Here is a 17,403-nt window from a genome sequence, read left to right on the forward strand (position 1 = left end):
TGCAATTTTAAGAGTGCTGCATCCCTCTGCAAGATATCTCAGTATTTTTGACTTTTCTGAGCCTGTCAAGTCCTTCTTTTGACCCATTTTTGCCAAAGTAAAGGAAGTTGCCTAATAATTATGCACACCTAATATAGGGTGTTGATGTCATTAGACCACACCCCTTCTCATTACAGAGATGCACATCACCTAATATGCTTAATTGGTAGTAGGCTTTCGAGCCTATACAGCTTCGAGTAAGACAACATGCATAAAGAGGATGATGTGGTCAAAATACTCATTTGCCTAATAATTCTGCACGCAGTGTATGCGGTAAAATCTTTTGTGACTTATTTTGGTGGAAAAAATAATTTTATTCAGCGTTCAGCTCTGCAGTTACTGTATATGCAGTAAAATCTTTTGTGACATATTTTGGTGGTAAAACAAATCTTATTCAGCGTTCTTCCATCTGTTACTAGGCCACTGGAGACTCTGGTTCGTCTGTGTCCTTGAGGAACCGGTTGTCTCCTATTCCTGACCCCTATGCAAGGGACTGTTAGGATCAGTAGAATCCAGGTTCCAGTGTATGAGTCCTCCCACCTTTAGGGGGTGCTCATACGGTCAGGAGATTAGGGTAAGGGTTAGGGCGGCTGTAGGAGGTGACCTGCGCCTTTTCCCTGTGTCCCTCCACCAGACGGAATGACAGCATTTCAAAGGCCAGTAATTTTGAAATGCTGGCATTCAGGGCCAGGGATCACGGGTGGGTAGGGGGGTACTTCCTCTTCCGCTCCAGTTTTTGGGAGATGGAGGGCTGAACGCTTCCGTGGGACATTGTGGATATGCTTGGTGGTGTTGCTGGCAGATCCTCTGTTTGCGGGGTGGCACGTGGCACTGTCACTCCAGAGGTGGATGAAAAGGAAGCAGGAGGAGCCAGAGACCTTTCTTGGTTTTTGAGGTGTCTACTCCACTACAGCTCGTGCTTTGCACTTAGATGCCTGGTCATGCAGGTTGTGAACGTTTATGACTCGCTTCAGGCTCTGATTGCACAGTGTGCAAACCACTCGTGTCTTGTAGTGAGCACATTGTCTGAAGAACTGCCATGCCAGGAAACTTCTTGGAGCTGGCTTTGGTGTGCTCGGTCCCTTGCTGCGGTGGACAGTAGCAGGCGTACTGTCTAGGGGACGGCCGCTCTGCTTTTGCACCCTGCTCCCTCTTCTGCTGTGCTGGTGGCTCTGTGTGACCACCACCTCTTCCTCCGAACTACACAGGTCACTCACATGACCTTGATTCCATGTGGGGTCGAGGACCTCATCGTCCTCCACATCATCCTCCACCCAGTCTTCACCCCTGCCCTCCTTGTCGGTCTGCACACTTTCGAAAGCCCCAGCAGTTGGCACCTGTGTTTCGTCATCATTCGAGACGTGCTGCGATGGTCCTTCCATGTACTCATCTTGAAACATAAGTGGTTGGGCATTGGTGCACTCAATCTCTTCCACTTCTGGGGCAGGGCTAGGTGGATGGCCCTGGGAAACCCTGCTAACAGAGTCATCAAAAAGCATAAGAGACTGCTGCATGACTTGGGGCTCGGACGGCTTGGCTGATTTGCAAGGGGGTGAGGTGAAAGACTGATTGGACATCGGCTGCAGGTGCCAACTCTGATCTTCTAGCAGGAGACTGGGTGGGAGACAATGTGAAAGAACTGGAGGCACTATCGCCTGTACTTGTTCTGGCCTCACCATTTGTAGAGCCGCATTAGGCCCGACCAAATACCGCTGCAGGTTCTGTCGCCTACTCGCACCTGAGGAAGGTGTTTCACTTGTGCGTGTAGCTGGCACAGATCGACCACATCCTCTCCCTGCAACAGGAGCTCCCCCAGCAGCACCACGACCTGGGCCACGTCCCTTATTTGACGCTCTCCTCATATTTCTCAAATTTAGGATCTTGCCCTAAATGGGTGTTTTTTTAATAGCAGAATAGAACAGTATGTAAAGGGTGTATCTCACAATGACATGTGCAGCAAAGGCTGCAATATTAAGTATTTTGCCCAAAAAGGGTGTTTTTTTTTACTAACAGAATATGACAGCAGTATAGAACGCTTGAATTTCACATGTGCAGATGCAGCAAGGGCTGTAAAATTGTGTATTTTGCCCAAAAAGGGTGTTTTTTAAAACCCAGAAAATTATAGCTGTATTTCTAGCTTAAATTGCACACTGACTAATGCGGCAGATAAAGGTTATTGCCAAAAATGGATGTTTTTTCAAAGCCAGAAAATGATTGCAGTAGTTGAAGCTTTGATTTAAATGTCACAAAAGCACATATGAAGTGCTTGCATAAAATGGCCGCCGCCGCCCACCTAACAGACGGATAAAAGTTATTTTTCTTTGTCACTGGCCTCAGGCCAGGTTAAAAAGATTGTGCACTGCACCCACAAAACTAAATCTATGTAGATCGCTATGTTCAATTGGAGTAAAGATTCTCTCCTATTCTCTCCCTGAAATCACCAGCAGCATCCTCTCCCTACACTAGTAACAGCAGAGTGACGTGCAGTGCTACGTGACTCCAGCTTATATAGAGGCTGGGTCACATGCTGCACTGGCCAATCACAGCCATGCTATTAGTAGCCATGCCTGTGATGGCTTCTCAGACATCCTAACCTGCAAAAACTAATTTCAGGGAGGTGCACTTCTCATTTCAGGGAGGTTTTCTTTTTTTTTCTTTCACAAACTTTTTATGACATTTTCCAAACATATGCAGTATCTGCACACTTTGCTCTATGGTGTGGAGGACTGGGCTCATTACCCTGCCCCAAATTATCATATTTATGTATATGATTAATGGGATTGTGTCACCACCTATAAGTCCTGTGAGCTAAACATATGCTCATGTCTAGGGTAGCATTCTGATTTCTAAGGTGGCCTTATAAAAGCTATTTGTGGCTTTATTCTGCGGAAAATCAGGTTTTACTAACCTGTCAATCATTGAATTAAGGTGCCCAAGCAGGGGAGGTCTGTGGATGCATGGTGCCCGGCCACACGCATCGCCGTTCGTGCCCAGCGCCGCCTTCTACTCCTCAGTGCCGCCGCTCCCTCTCGCTTTGAGATCCCGCGTGTGCGCACAGGCTCAGCCTGATGCGCCGTTGCGGACTGCTGGCATCGGCTTCTTCTTGCACTGTGCGCACGCGCCGAGAAGGGGACACTGCTACAGGTTGCTGGAAAGGTTCACTGCGAGTAAACTAGAGATGGGAAGTTCGGATCTTTCACATGAATCGGTTCATGAATCGAATCTTCGGTTCATTCGCTGAGCTGACAAGAAGCAAGTGAACCGAAGCTTAGGTTGCGCAATGCGGATGCTTCGATTCACTTGCTGACTCGCTGAGTCGGCTCTTGGTCTGAGTCAGGAAGTTTATTCTTTAAAACCCTGTGTGTAATTATCTACCCCACTGTAGGAAAAAAACAAGCATCCAGGGGGGGGGGGGGGGGGGTGAATTTAACACTGGGGTAAATAATATAATTAAAATGGAGGGTTAAATGTGTAAATGTATTTAAAAAAAATACATCTCTCTCAATAGTTCTATAGCTACTGAATGAGACAGAAGGAGGGATGCCTTTAACATATATATCTCCTTGAGAAGCCAATTTGACCCTAAAGGGTTAATTCAACCTGTAATCTAAACTCTGTGTCATCTGTCACTTCTCTTATCTCTCTGCTCTGCTATCAGTAAACCTTTCGGATATATTGTCTCACATGCGGGTGTCAGGGAGCCGCTATCTAATAGCAGGAGACTCCCTGAACCTCCGGGAGACTTGAGATCCCTGGCTTCTAAGGGCACACAGTTAAACGCTTGTTGATTGGCTGCTCTGCAGCCTTTCAAAAAGCGCTAAGAAATCACCGAACACCAAAATGTTTGGGTTCGGGTCCGGGGTCCAAAATCCCTAAAGTTCGGGTTTGATCAACCCTATTTCAGAATGAATGGTGCAGCAGCTGAACAAGATGCACAGGGTGAATACACTGAGCCTGCACTGTCCCTGCAGTCTCTCTCCAATATTCTAAAATTGAAAGCTTTGTGAAACACTGTCACTAGAGCTTGCCACATCTGTCCCTATGCTCAGCTCACAGTGAAATGGTGACCTGGTTGGATGAGGCTTTTATAGGGCTGTTACATCACGAGGGATGGCTATCTGCAGATTGGCTCGCTGCATGACATTATAGGTGATTTTGCATTCTCAAGGTTCTTACTTTCACTTTGTAACACGTGTAGCCGCCATTTTAGGGAAAAAAAACAATTTGTTACCATGAAGCACAAGAAAATTCTGATTAGTTGTAAATCGAATTTCTCCTAAACTTCGGATATGCTTTGATTCACTCAAAACTGATTGCATGCTACCTGTGTATTCTGTATTGTTACAGCATGTAGAGTTCTTTCTATTTGGAATTTGTTATTGGTCATGTCTGTAAACTGCCACTGGGCTGGTAAATTAAATAACATATGGCTTTGTTCACATGTTTGCATATTTTCCTTCAGAAATGCTCTAAATGTATATTTGTGATGTACTCTTAAGGCCTCATGCACACGACCGTTGTGTGCACCCGTGGCCGTTGTGCCGTTTTCAGTTTTTTTTCGCGGACCCATAGACTTTCAATGGGTCCGTGGAAAAAACGGAAAATGCACCGTTTTGCAGCCGCATCCGTGATCCGTGTTTCCTGGCCGTGAAAAAAATATGACCTGTCCTATTTTTTTCACGGCCAACGGTTCACGGACCGATTCAAGTCAATGGGTCCGTGAAAGAACACGGATGCACACAAGATTGGCATCCGTGTCCGTGATCCGTGGCCGTAGGTTACTTTTTATACAGACGGATCCGAAGATCCGTCTACATAAAAGCTTTTTCATAGCTGAGTTTTCACTTCGTGAAAACTCAGAACCGACAGTATATTCTAACACAGAGGCGTCCCCATGGTGATGGGGACGCTTCAGGTTAGAATACACTAAAAGAACTGTGTACATGACTGCCCCCTGCTGCCTGGCAGGTGCTGCCAGGCAGCAGGGGGCAGCCCCCCCCCCTGTAGTTAACACATTGGTGGCCAGTGGGCCCCCCCCTGTAGTTAACACATTGGTGGCCAGTGCGGCCGGCCCCCCCTCCCTCCCCTGTAGTTAACTCGTTGGTGGCCAGTGGGCCCCCCCCTCCCTCCCCTGTAGTTAACTCGTTGGTGGCCTGTGGGCCCTCTCCCCTCCCTCCCCCTCCTAATTAAAATCTCCCCACTATCATTGGTGGCAGCAGAGTGTACCGATCGGAGTCCCAGTTTAATCGCTGGAGCTCCGATCGGTAACCATGGCAACCAGGACGCTACTGCTGTCCCGGTTGCCATGGTTACTTAGCAATTTGAAGAACCATTATACTTACCTGCGAGCTGCAATCTCTGCGTCCGGCCGGGAGCTCCTCCTACTGGTAAGTGACAGGTCATGTCACTTACCAGTAGGAGGAGCTCCCGACCGGATGCAGACATCGCAGCTCGCAGGTAAGTATAATGGTTCTACAAATTGCTAAGTAACCATGGCAACCGGGACTGCAGTAGCGTCCTGGTTGCCATGGTTACCGATCGGAGCCCCAGCGATTAAACTGGGACTCCGATCGGTACACTCCGCTGCCACCAATGATAGGGGGGAGATTTTAATTAGGAGGGGGAGGGAGGGGAGAGGGCCCACTGGCCACCAACGAGTTAACTACAGGGGAGGGAGGGGGGGCCCACTGGCCACCAACGAGTTAACTACAGGGGAGGGAGGGGGGGCCCACTGGCCACCAACGAGTTAACTACAGGGGAGGGAGGGGATCCGGCCGCACTGGCTACCAATGAGTTAACTACAGGGGAGGGGGGGGGCCCACTGGCGACCAACGAGTTAAATACAGGGGAGGGAGGGGGGCCGGCCGCACTGGCCACCAATGAGTTAACTACAGGGGGGGAGGCCCACTGGCCACCAATGAGTTAACTACAGGGGAGGGGGGGGGCGGCCGCACTGGCCACCAATGAGTTAACTACAGGGGAGGGAGGGGGGGGCCGGCCACACTGGCCACCAATGTGTTAACTACAGGGGGGGGCTGCCCCCTGCTGCCTGGCAGCACCTACCAGGCAGCAGGGGGCAGTCATGTACACCGTTCCTTTAGTATATTCTAACCTGAAGCGTCCCCATCACTATGGGAACGCCTCTGTGTTAGAATATACTGTCGGATTTGAGTTTCACGATGTAACTCAAATCCGACGGTATATTCTAACATAGAGGCGTTCCCATGGTGATGGGGACGCTTCAAGTTAAAATATACCATCGGATTGGAGAAAACTCCGATCCGATGGTATATTAACTCCTGACTTTACATTGAAAGTCAATGGGGGACGGATCCGTTTGAAATTGCACCATATTGTGTCAACGTCAAACGGATCCGTTCCCATTGACTTGCATTGTAATTCAGGACGGATCCGTTTGGCTCCGAACGGCCAGGCGGACACCAAAACGACTTTTCTTTCATGTCCGTGGATCCTCCAAAAATCAAGGAAGACCCACGGACGAAAAAACTGTCACGGATCACGGAAAAACGGAACCCCGTTTTGCGGACCGCAAAAAAATACGGTCGTGTGCATGAGGCCTAAGTCATAGTTAGATACAAGTCGACAACCTTTATAGATTTTATAAATATGATACGATAATTTATGATCCGAGTTGTTAAAATAAAGCTAATGATTAAAGATTTTTTTTTCTTTTTCTTTACAGTGCCCCATGGATCTTCACTTGCCTCACTTCTTTCCACTGCTGCTTTTTGTCTACTTGCAATTTGTCCTTGAAAAGCAAAGCCTCGCACTGTCCTATAACTGATAGGAATTACTGTACTTTACTGTCAGTTCACCACCTGAACGCTATTTCACACTTTTTAAATGTAATCTATATATATCATGTTGATCTATAATAAAGGTTGTAACTCAGCAATATGTATGATAAATGTACTTCCAAGTTTACTCAACTCTGTGTACAGTACATTAGTTCTTTATACACCAAAGGAGCTACAAGTTATACAACGTAACTTTTAATAAGTGTAATTAAAACATGTATCAAAAAATGCCATTTAGCCAGGCCAAGCATAATAAGTAAATGGCCTCAGAGCCAATTAGTAAAGTGTAAAGAATCCCCTTTCAATCTATTCCTTCCCCTCCAATAATCATTTCTTCCATATAGTTATGTTATATAAACAGGATGTAAATACCCCATTTTTACATGCTTGTTTCTAGGGGTTACGGCCACCGCTACTATGACTCTCTCCTCCTTTCCGGCTGCCGAGGTGGCCGGGTTTCACGAGAGCAAGCGCGCACAGACAATGGCGCATGCGCAGTCACTCCCGACCCCAGCCACCTCGCATGGGTGATTATCCGAGTTACAGGGCGTTCGCTACATCCCTGTAAGGCTGAGTTCACACGGGCGAGTATTCCGCACGGGTGCAATGCGGGAGGTGAACGCATTGCACCCGCACTGAATCTGGACCCATTCATTTCTATGGGGCTGTGCACATGAGCAGTGATTTTCACGCATCACTTATGCGTTGCATGAAAATTGCAGCATGCTCTATATTGTGCGTTTTCCGCGCAACGCAGGCCCTATAGAAGTGAATGTAGCTGCGTGAAAATCGCAAGCATCCGCAAGCAAGTGCGGATGCGGTGCGATTTTCACGCACGGTTGCTAGGAGACGATCGAGATGGAGACCCGATCATTATTATTTTCACTTATTATAAGGGAAAATAATAGCATTCTGAATACAGAATGCATAGTACAATAGCGCTGGAGGGGTTAATATTTAACTCACCTTAATCCACTTGCTCGCGCAGCCCGGCTTCTATTCTGTCTTCATCTTAGCTGTGTGCAGGAAAAGGACCTGTGGTGACGTCACTCCGGTCATCACATGATCTTTTACCATAGTGATGTATCATGTGATGACCGGAGTGACGTCACCACAGGTCCTGTTCCTGCACACAGCTAAGATGAAGACAGAAGGAGATGCCGGCTGCGCGATCAAGTGGATTAAGGTGAGTCAAATTATTTATTTATTTTTTAACCCCTCCAGCGCTATTGTACTATGCATTCTGTATTCAGAATGCTATTATTTTCCCTTATAACCATGTTATAAGGGAAAATAATACAATCTACAGAACACCGATCCCAAGCCCGAACTTCTGTGAAGAAGTTCGGGTTTGGGTACCAAACATGCAAATTTTTCTCTGCGCGTGCAAAACCCATTACAATGTTTTGCACTCGCGTGGAAAAATCGCGCATGTTCCGGCACCTTTTCCCGCAACGCCCGTGTGCACTCAGCCTAAGGCCTATTGCACACGACCGTATGGCTTTTTCAGTGTTTTGCGGTCCGTTTTTCACAGATCCGTTGTTCCGTTTTTTGTTTCCGTTGTGTTTCCGTTTCTGTTCCGTTTTTCCGTATGGCATATACAGTATACAGTAATTACTTAGATAAAATTGGGCTGGGCATAACATTTTCAATAGATGGTTCAGCAAAAAACGGAACGGAAACGGAAGACATACAGATGCATTTCCGTATGTGTTCCGTTTTTTTGCGGACCCATTGACTTGAATGGAGTCACAGAACGTGATTTGCGGGCAATAATACGACATGTTCTATGTTAAAACGGAACGGAAAAACGGAAATGGAATGCATACAGAGTACATTCCGTTTTTTTTGCGGAACCATTGAAATGAATGGTTCCGTATACGGAACGCAAAAAACGGCCAGTAAACGGGGAAAAAAAAACGCCCGTGTGCAGGAGGCCTAACTGTGATAAAGAAACCTGATTCTATGCACTTAGTACAGGCCAATGGCAGCTGTCTCCAAACAACCTTATCTGGAGACAGCTGCCTTACCCAACACCCACCTGTTGTATAAGGAGACAAGGAGACAACAATTGGTATTCACATGATCACAACCATGCAGCAGGCAAGGTTTATGTAAGTAATCAATATTGTCCCCTAAATTCCTCTAATATTTTTTCCCCCATAAATTACAAGACCTGACATCTTTCTAAGGCCTCATGCACACGGCGGTGCCCTTTTTTGCGGTCCGCAAACCACGGATCCGCAAAAAACGGAAGCCACCTGTGTTTCCTTCCGCAATTTGCGGAACGGAACGGGCGCCGGCAATATAAATGCCTATTCTTGTCCGCAAAGTGTTGACAAGAATAGGACATGTTATATTTTTTTAACGGAGCCGCGGAACGGAGCCACAGATGCAGACAGCACACGGAGTGCTGGCCGCATCTTTTGCGGCCCTATTGAAGTGAATGGGTCCGCATCCGAGCCGCCAAAACGGTGGCTCGGATGCGACACAAACAACGGTCGTGTGCATGAGGCCTAAGTAAAATACTGTTTGCAAATTATATACCCTTTTTCCTCAGTATATACTCTTGACGTTTTAAGCAACATTGTACCTTCATGCTGATATAGATAATAAAATTAAAATAAATCTCTCTCTCTATATATATATATCCATATTTATAAATGGGGAAATATTTATATATAAATATATATACATTTTTTTTAGAGATAGAGATTTATTTTTATATTATATATAAATAAATCTCTATCTCTATAAATAGACAAATATGTGAATGTATATATAATATATGACAGATTTTTATTTATTTATTTATTTATGTGAATATATATAGAGAGTGGGCAGATGCTAATACTAATAGGAATAATAGAGGAGGCTGGGAGAGAATTATGCAGACATGAGCCGTGGTGGAGGGGGCAGAGCATAATACTAATAGGAATAATAGAGGAGCCTGGGAGAGAATTATGCAGACATGAGCCGTGGTGGAGGGGGCAGAGCATAATACTAATAGGAATAATAGAGGAGGCTGGGAGAGAATTATGCAGATATGAGCAGTGGTGGAGGGGCAGAGCCTAATACTAATAGGAATAATAGAGGAGGCTGGGAGGGAATTATGCAGACATAAGCAGTGGTGCAGGGGCAGAGCATAATACTAATAGGAATAATAGAGGAGGCTGGGAGAGAATTATGCAGACATAAGCAGTGGTGCAGGGGCAGAGCATAATACTAATAGGAATAATAGAGGAGGCTGGGAGGGAATTATGCAGACATAAGCAGTGGTGCAGGGGCAGAGCATAATACTAATAGGAATAATAGAAGAGGCTGGGAGAGAATTTTGCAGACATGAGCAGTCGTGGATGGGCAGAGCATAATACGAATAGGAATAATAGAGGAGCCTGGGAGAGAATTATGCAGACATGAGCAGTGGTGCAGGGGCAGAGCCTAATACTAATAGGAATAATAGAGGAGGCTGGGAGAGAATTATGCAGACATGAGCCGTGGTGGAGGGTCAGAGCCTAATACTAATAGGAATAATAGAGGAGGCTGCGAGAGAATTATGCAGACATGAGCCGTGGTGGAGGGTCAGAGCATAATACTAATAGGAATAATAGAGGAGGCGGGAGAGAATTATGCAGACATGAGCCGTGGTGGAGGGGCAGAGCATAATACTAATAGGAGTAATAGAGGAGGCTGGGAGAGAATTATGCAGACATGAGCAGTGGTGGAGGGGCAGAGCATAATACTAATAGGAATAATAGAGGAGGCTGGGAGAGAATTATGCAGACATGAGCAGTGGTGGAAGGGGAGAGCATAATACTAATAGGAATAATTGAGGAGGCTGGGAGAGAATTATGCAGACATGAGCAGTGGTGGTGGGGCAGAGCATAATTCTAATAGGAATAATAGAGGAGGCTGGGAGAGAATTATGCAGACATGAGCCGTGGTGGAGGGGGCAGAGCATAATACTAATAGGAATAATAGAGGAGGCTGGGAGAGAATTATGCAGACATGAGCCGTGGTGGAGGGTCAGAGCATAATACTAATAGGAATAATAGAGGAGGCTGGGAGAGAATTATGTAGATATGAGCCGTGTTGAAGGGGGCAGAGCATAATTCTAATAGTAATAATAGAGGAGGCTGGGAGAGAATTATGCAGACATGAGCCTTGGTGGAGAGGGAGAGCATAATACTATTAGGAATAATAGAGGAGGCTGGGAGAGAATTATGCAGACATGAGCAGTGGTGGAGGGGCAGAGCCTAATACTAATAGGAATAATAGAGGAGGCTGGGAGAGAATTATGCAGACATGAGCAGTGGTGGAGGGGGAGAGCATAATACTAATAGGAATAATAGAGGAGCCTGGGAGAGAATTATGCAGACATGAGCCGTGGTGGAAGGGGAGAGCATAATACTAATAGGAATAATAGAGGAGGCTGGGAGAGAATTATGCAGATATGAGCCGTGGTGGAGGGGCAGAGCATATTACTAATAGGAATAATAGAGGAGGCTGGGAGAGATTTATGCCGACATGAGCAGTGGTGGAGGGGCAGAGCATAATACTAATAGTAATAATAGAGGAAGCTGGGAGAGAATTATGCAGACATGAGCCGTGGAGGAGGGGGCAGAGCCTAATACTAATAGGAATAATAGAGGAGGCGGGGAGAGAGTTAAGCAGACATAATCCGTGGTGGAGAAGGAGAACCTAATACGAATAATAGAGGAGGCTGGGAGAGAATTATGCAGACATGAGCCGTGGAGGAGGGGGCAGAGCCTAATACAAATAGGAATAATAGAGGAGGCTGGGAGAGAATTATGCAGACATGAGCCGTTGTGGAGGGGGCAGAGCATAATACTAATAGGAATAATAGAGGAGGCTGGGAGAGAATTATGCAGACATGAGCAGTGGTGGAGGGGGAGAGCATAATACTAATAGGAATAATAGAGGAGGCTGGGAGAGAATTATGCAGACATGAGCCGTGGTGGAGGGGGCAGAGCCTAATACAAATAGGAATAATAGAGGAGGCTGGGAGAGAATTATGCAGACATGAGCCGTTGTGGAGGGGGCAGAGCATAATACTAATAGGAATAATAGAGGAGGCTGGGAGAGAATTATGCAGACATGAGCCGTGGTGGAGGGGGCAGAGCCTAATACTAATAGAAATAATAGAGGAGGCTAGGAGAGAATTATGTAGACATGAACCGTGGTGGAGGGGGCAGAGCATAATACTAATAGGAATAATAGAGGAGGCTGGGAGAGAATTATGCAGACATGAGCCGTGGTGGAGGGGGCAGAGCCTAATACTAATAGGAATAATAGAGGAGGCTGGGAGAGAATTATGCAGACATAAACAGTGGTGAAAGAGGAGAGCCTAATACTAATAGGAATAATAGAGGAGGCTGGGAGAGAATTATGCAGACATGAGCAGTGGTGGAGGGGGAGAGCATAATACTAATAGGAATAATAGAGGAGCCTGGGAGAGAATTATGCAGACATGAGCCGTGGTGGAGGGGGAGAGCATAATACTAATAGGAATAATAGAGGAGGCTGGGAGAGAATTATGCAGACATGAGCAGTGGTGGAGGGGCAGAGCATATTACTAATAGGAATAATAGAGGAGGCTGGGAGAGATTTATGCCGAGATGAGCAGTGGTGGAGGGGCAGAGCATAATACTAATAGTAATAATAGAGGAAGCTGGGAGAGAATTATGCAGACATGAGCCGTGGAGGAGGGGGCAGAGCCTAATACTAATAGGAATAATAGAGGAGGCGGGGAGAGAGTTAAGCAGACATAATCCGTGGTGGAGGGGCAGAGCCTAATACAAATAGGAATAATAGAGGAGGCTGGGAGAGAATTATGCAGACATGAGCCGTTGTGGAGGGGGCAGAGCATAATACTAATAGGAATAATAGAGGAGGCTGGGAGAGAATTATGCAGACATGAGCCGTGGTGGAGGGGGCAGAGCATAATACTATCAGGAATAATACAGGAGGCTGGGAGAGAATTATGCAGACATGAGCCGTGGTGGAGGGGCAGAGCATAATACTAATAGGAATAATAGAGGAGGCTGGGAGAGAATTATGCAGACATGAGCCGTGGTGGAGGGGGCAGAGCCTAATACTAATAGAAATAATAGAGGAGGCTAGGAGAGAATTATGCAGACATGAGCCGTGGTGGAGGGGCAGAGCCTAATACAAATAGGAATAATAGAGGAGGCTGGGAGAGAATTATGCAGGCATGAGCAGTGGTGGAGGGAGCAGAGCATAATACTAATAGGAATAATAGAGGAGGCGGGGAGAGAATTATGCAGACATGAGCCGTGGTGGAGATGGCAGAGCATAATACTAATAGGAATAATAGAGGAGGCGGGAGAGAATTATGCAGATATGAGCAGTGGTGGAGGGGCAGAGCATAATACTAATAGGAATAATAGAGGAGGCTGGGAGAGAATTATGCAGAAATAAGCAGTGGTGGTAGGGGAGAGCCTAATACTAATAGGAATAATAGAGGAGGCTGGGAGAGAATTATGCAGACATGAGCCGTGGTGGAAGGGGAGAGCATAATACTAATAGGAAAAATAGAGGAGGATGGGAGAGAATTTTGCAGACATGAGCAGTGGTGGAGGGGCAGAGCATAATACTAATAGGAATAATAGAGGAGGCTGGGAGAGAATTATGCAGACATGAGCCGTGGTGGAGGGGAGAGCCTAATACTAATAGGAACAATAAAGGAGGCTGGGAGAGAATTATACAGACATGAGCAGTGGTGGAAGGGGAGAGCATAATACTAATAGGAATAATAGAGGAGGCTGGGAGAGAATTATGTAGACATGAGGCGTGGTGGAGGGGCAGAGCATAATACTAATAGGAATAATAGAGGAGGCTGCGAGAGAATTCTGCAGATATGAGCAGGGGTGGGGGGGGCAGAGCATAATACTAATAGGAATAATAGAGGAGACTGGGAGAGAATTATGCAGACATGAGCCGTGGTGGAAGGGGAGAGCATAATAATAATAGGAATAATAGAGGAGGCTGGAAGAGAATTATGCAGGCATGAGCAGTGGTGGAGAGGCAGAGCATAATACTAATAGGAATAATAGAGGAGGCGGGGAGAGAATTATGCAGACATGAACCGTGGTGGAGGGGGCAGAGCATAATACTAATAGGAATAATAGAGGAGGCTGGGAGAGAATTATGCAGACATAAGCCGTGGTGGAGGGGCAGAGCATAATACTAATAGGAATAATAGAGGAGGCTGGGAGAGAATTATGCAGACATGAGCAGTGGTAGAGGGGGAGAGCATAATACTAATAGGAATAATAGAGGAGGCTGGGAGAGAATTATGCAGACATGAGCCGTGGTGGAGGGGGCAGAGCATTATACTAATAGGAATAATAGAGGAGGCTGGGAGAGAATTATGCAGACATGAGCAGTGGTGGAGGGGCAGAGCCTAATACTAATAGGAATAATAGAGGAGGCTGGGAGAGAATTATGCAGATATGAGCAGTGGTGGAGGGGCAGAGCCTAATACTAATAGGAATAATAGAGGAGGCTGGGAGAGAATTATGCAGACATGAGCCGTGGTGGAAGGGGAGAGCATAATACTAATAGGAATAATAGAGGAGGCTGGGAGAGAATTATGCAGACATGAGCCGTGGTGGAGGGGGCAGAGCATAATACTAATAGGAATAATAGAGGAGGCTGGGAGAGAATTATGCAGACATGAGCCGTGGTGGAGGGGGAAGAGCATTATACTAATAGGAATAATAGAGGAGGCTGGGAGAGAATTATGCAGACATGAGCCGTGGTGGAAGGGCAGAGCATTATACTAATAGGAATAATAGAGGAGGCTGGGAGAGAATTATGCAGACATGAGCAGTGGTGGAGGGGCAGAGCATAATACTAATAGGAATAATAGAGGAGGCTGGGAGAGAATTATGCAGACATGAGCCGTGGTGGAGGGGGCAGAGCATAATACTAATAGGAATAATAGAGGAGGCTGGGAGAGAATTATGCAGACATGAGAAGTGGTGGAGGGGGCAGAGCATAATACTAATAGGAATAATAGAGGAGGCTGGGAGAGAATTATGCAGGCATGAGCGGTGGTGGATAGGGAGAGCATAATACTATCAGGAATAATAGAGGAGGCTGGGAGAGAATTATGCAGGCATGAGCGGTGGTGGATAGGGAGAGCATAATACTATCAGGAATAATAGAGGAGGCTGGGAGAGAATTATGCAGGCATGAGCGGTGGTGGACGGGGAGAGCCTAATACGAATAATAGAGGATGCTGGGAGAGAATTTTGCAGACATGAGCAGTGGTGGAGGGGGCAGAGCATAATACTAATAGGAATAATAGAGGAGGCTGGGAGAGAATTATGCAGACATGAGCCGTGTTGGAGGGGGCAGAGCATAATACTATCAAGAATAATAGAGGAGGCTGGGAGAGAATTATGCAGACATGAGCAGTGGTGGAGGGGGAGAGCATAATACTAATAGGAATAATAGAGGAGGCTGGGAGAGAATTATGCAGACATGAGCAGTGGTGGAGGGGGAGAGCATAATACTAATAGGAATAATAGAGGAGGCTGGGAGAGAATTATGCAGACATGAGCCGTTGTGGAGGGGGCAGAGCATAATACTAATAGGAATAACAGAGGAGGATGGGAGAGAATTTTGCAGACATGAGCAGTGGTGGAGGGGCAGAGCCTAATACTAATAGGAATAATAGAGGAGCCTGGGAGAGAATTATGCAGACATGAGCCGTGGTGGAGGGGGAGAGCATAATACTAATAGGAATAATAGAGGAGGCTGGGAGAGAATTATGCAGACATGAGCAGTGGTGGAGGGGCAGAGCATACTAGTAGGAATAATAGAGGAGGCTGGGAGAGAATTATGCAGACATGAGAAGTGGTGGAGGGGCAGAGCATAATACTAGTAGGAATAATAGAGGAGGCTGGAAGAGAATTATGCAGACATGAGCAGTGGTGGAGGGGCAGAGCATAATACTAATAGGAATAATAGAGGAGGCTGGAAGAGAATTATGCAGACATGAGCAGTGGTGGAGGGTCAGAGCATAATACTAATATGAATAATAGAGGAGGCTTGGAGAGAATTATGCAGATATGAGCCGTGGTAGAGGGGCAGAGCATAATACTAATAGGAATAATAGAGGAGGCTGGGAGAGAATTATGCAGACATGAGCAGTGGTGGAGGGGCAGAGCATAATACTAATAGGAATAATAGAGGAGGCTGGGAGAGAATTATGCAGACATGAGCAGTGGTGGAGGGGAAGAGCATAATACTAATAGGAATAATAGAGGAGGCTGGGAGAAAATTATGCAGACATGAGCAGTGGTGGAGGGGGAGAGCATAATACTAATAGGAATAATAGAGGAGGCTGGGAGAGAATTATGCAGACATGAGCCGTGGTGGAGGGGCAGAGCATAATACTATTAGGAATAATAGAGGAGGCTGGGAGAGAATTATGCAGACATGAGCAGTGGTGGAGGGGAGAGCCTAATACTAATATGAATAATAGAGGAGGCTGGGAGAGAATTATGCAGACATGAGCCGTGGTGGAAGGGGAGAGCATAATACTAATAGGAATAAAAGAGGAGGATGGGAGAGAATTTTGCAGACATGAGCAGTGGTGGAGGGGCAGAGCCTAATACTAATAGGAATAAAAGAGGAGGCTGGGAGAGAATTATGCAGACATGAGCAGTGGTGGAGGGGGAGAGCATAATACTAATAGGAATAATAGAGAAGGCTGGGAGAAAGTATGCAGATATAAGCCCTAGTGGAGGGGCAAAGCATAATACTAATAGGAATAATAGAGGAGGCTGGGAGAGAATTATGCAGACACGAGCAGTGGTGGAGGGGGCAGAGCATAATACTAATAGGAATAAAAGAGGAGGCTGGGAGAGAATTATGCAGACATGAGCCATGGTGGAGGGGGCAGAGCATAATACTAATAGGAATAAAAGAGGAGGCTGGGAGAGAATTATGCAGACATGAGCAGTGGTGGAGGGGGAGAGCATAATACTAATAGGAATAATAGAGGAGGCTGGGAGAGAAGTATGCAGACATGAGCCGTGGTGGAGGGGGCAGAGCATAATACTAATAGGAATAATAGAGGAGGCTGGGAGAGAATTATGCAGATATGAGCAGTGGTGGAGGGGGCAGAGCATAATACTAATAGGATTAATAGAGGAAGCTGGAAGAGAATTATGCAGATATGAGCCGTGGTGGAGGGGGCAGAGCATAATACTAATAGGAATAATAGAGGAGGCTGGGAGAGAATTATGCAGACATGAGCAGTGGTGGAGGCGGCAGAGCATAATACTAATAGGAATAATAGAGGAGGCTGAGAGAGAATTATGCAGACATGAGCAGTGGTGGAGGGGACAGAGCATAATACTAATAGGAATAATAGAGGAGGCTGGGAGAGAATTATGCAGACATGAGCAGTGGTGGAGGGGGCAGAGCCTAATACTAATAGGAATAATAGAGGAGGCTGGGAGAGAATTCTGCAGACATGAGAAGTGGT

The 17,403-nt window shown here is 46.3% G+C and overlaps 1 protein-coding gene across 1 annotated transcript in view; it reads left to right on the forward strand.

Annotated features, from left to right (window-relative positions):
* TNNI1 (troponin I1, slow skeletal type) overlaps nt 1-6,952 on the forward strand; it is a 320,788-nt gene extending 313,836 nt beyond the window's left edge. The window contains exon 9 of the mRNA XM_040424164.1: nt 6,743-6,952. The gene's annotated coding sequence lies outside the window, so the exon portion shown is untranslated. The remainder of the gene's footprint in view (nt 1-6,742) is intronic.
* The last annotated feature ends 10,451 nt before the right edge of the window (nt 6,953-17,403 follow it).

The sequence above is a fragment of the Bufo bufo genome, chromosome 3 (genome assembly GCF_905171765.1).
Source record: "Bufo bufo chromosome 3, aBufBuf1.1, whole genome shotgun sequence".
Classification (NCBI taxonomy): Eukaryota; Metazoa; Chordata; class Amphibia; order Anura; family Bufonidae; genus Bufo; species Bufo bufo.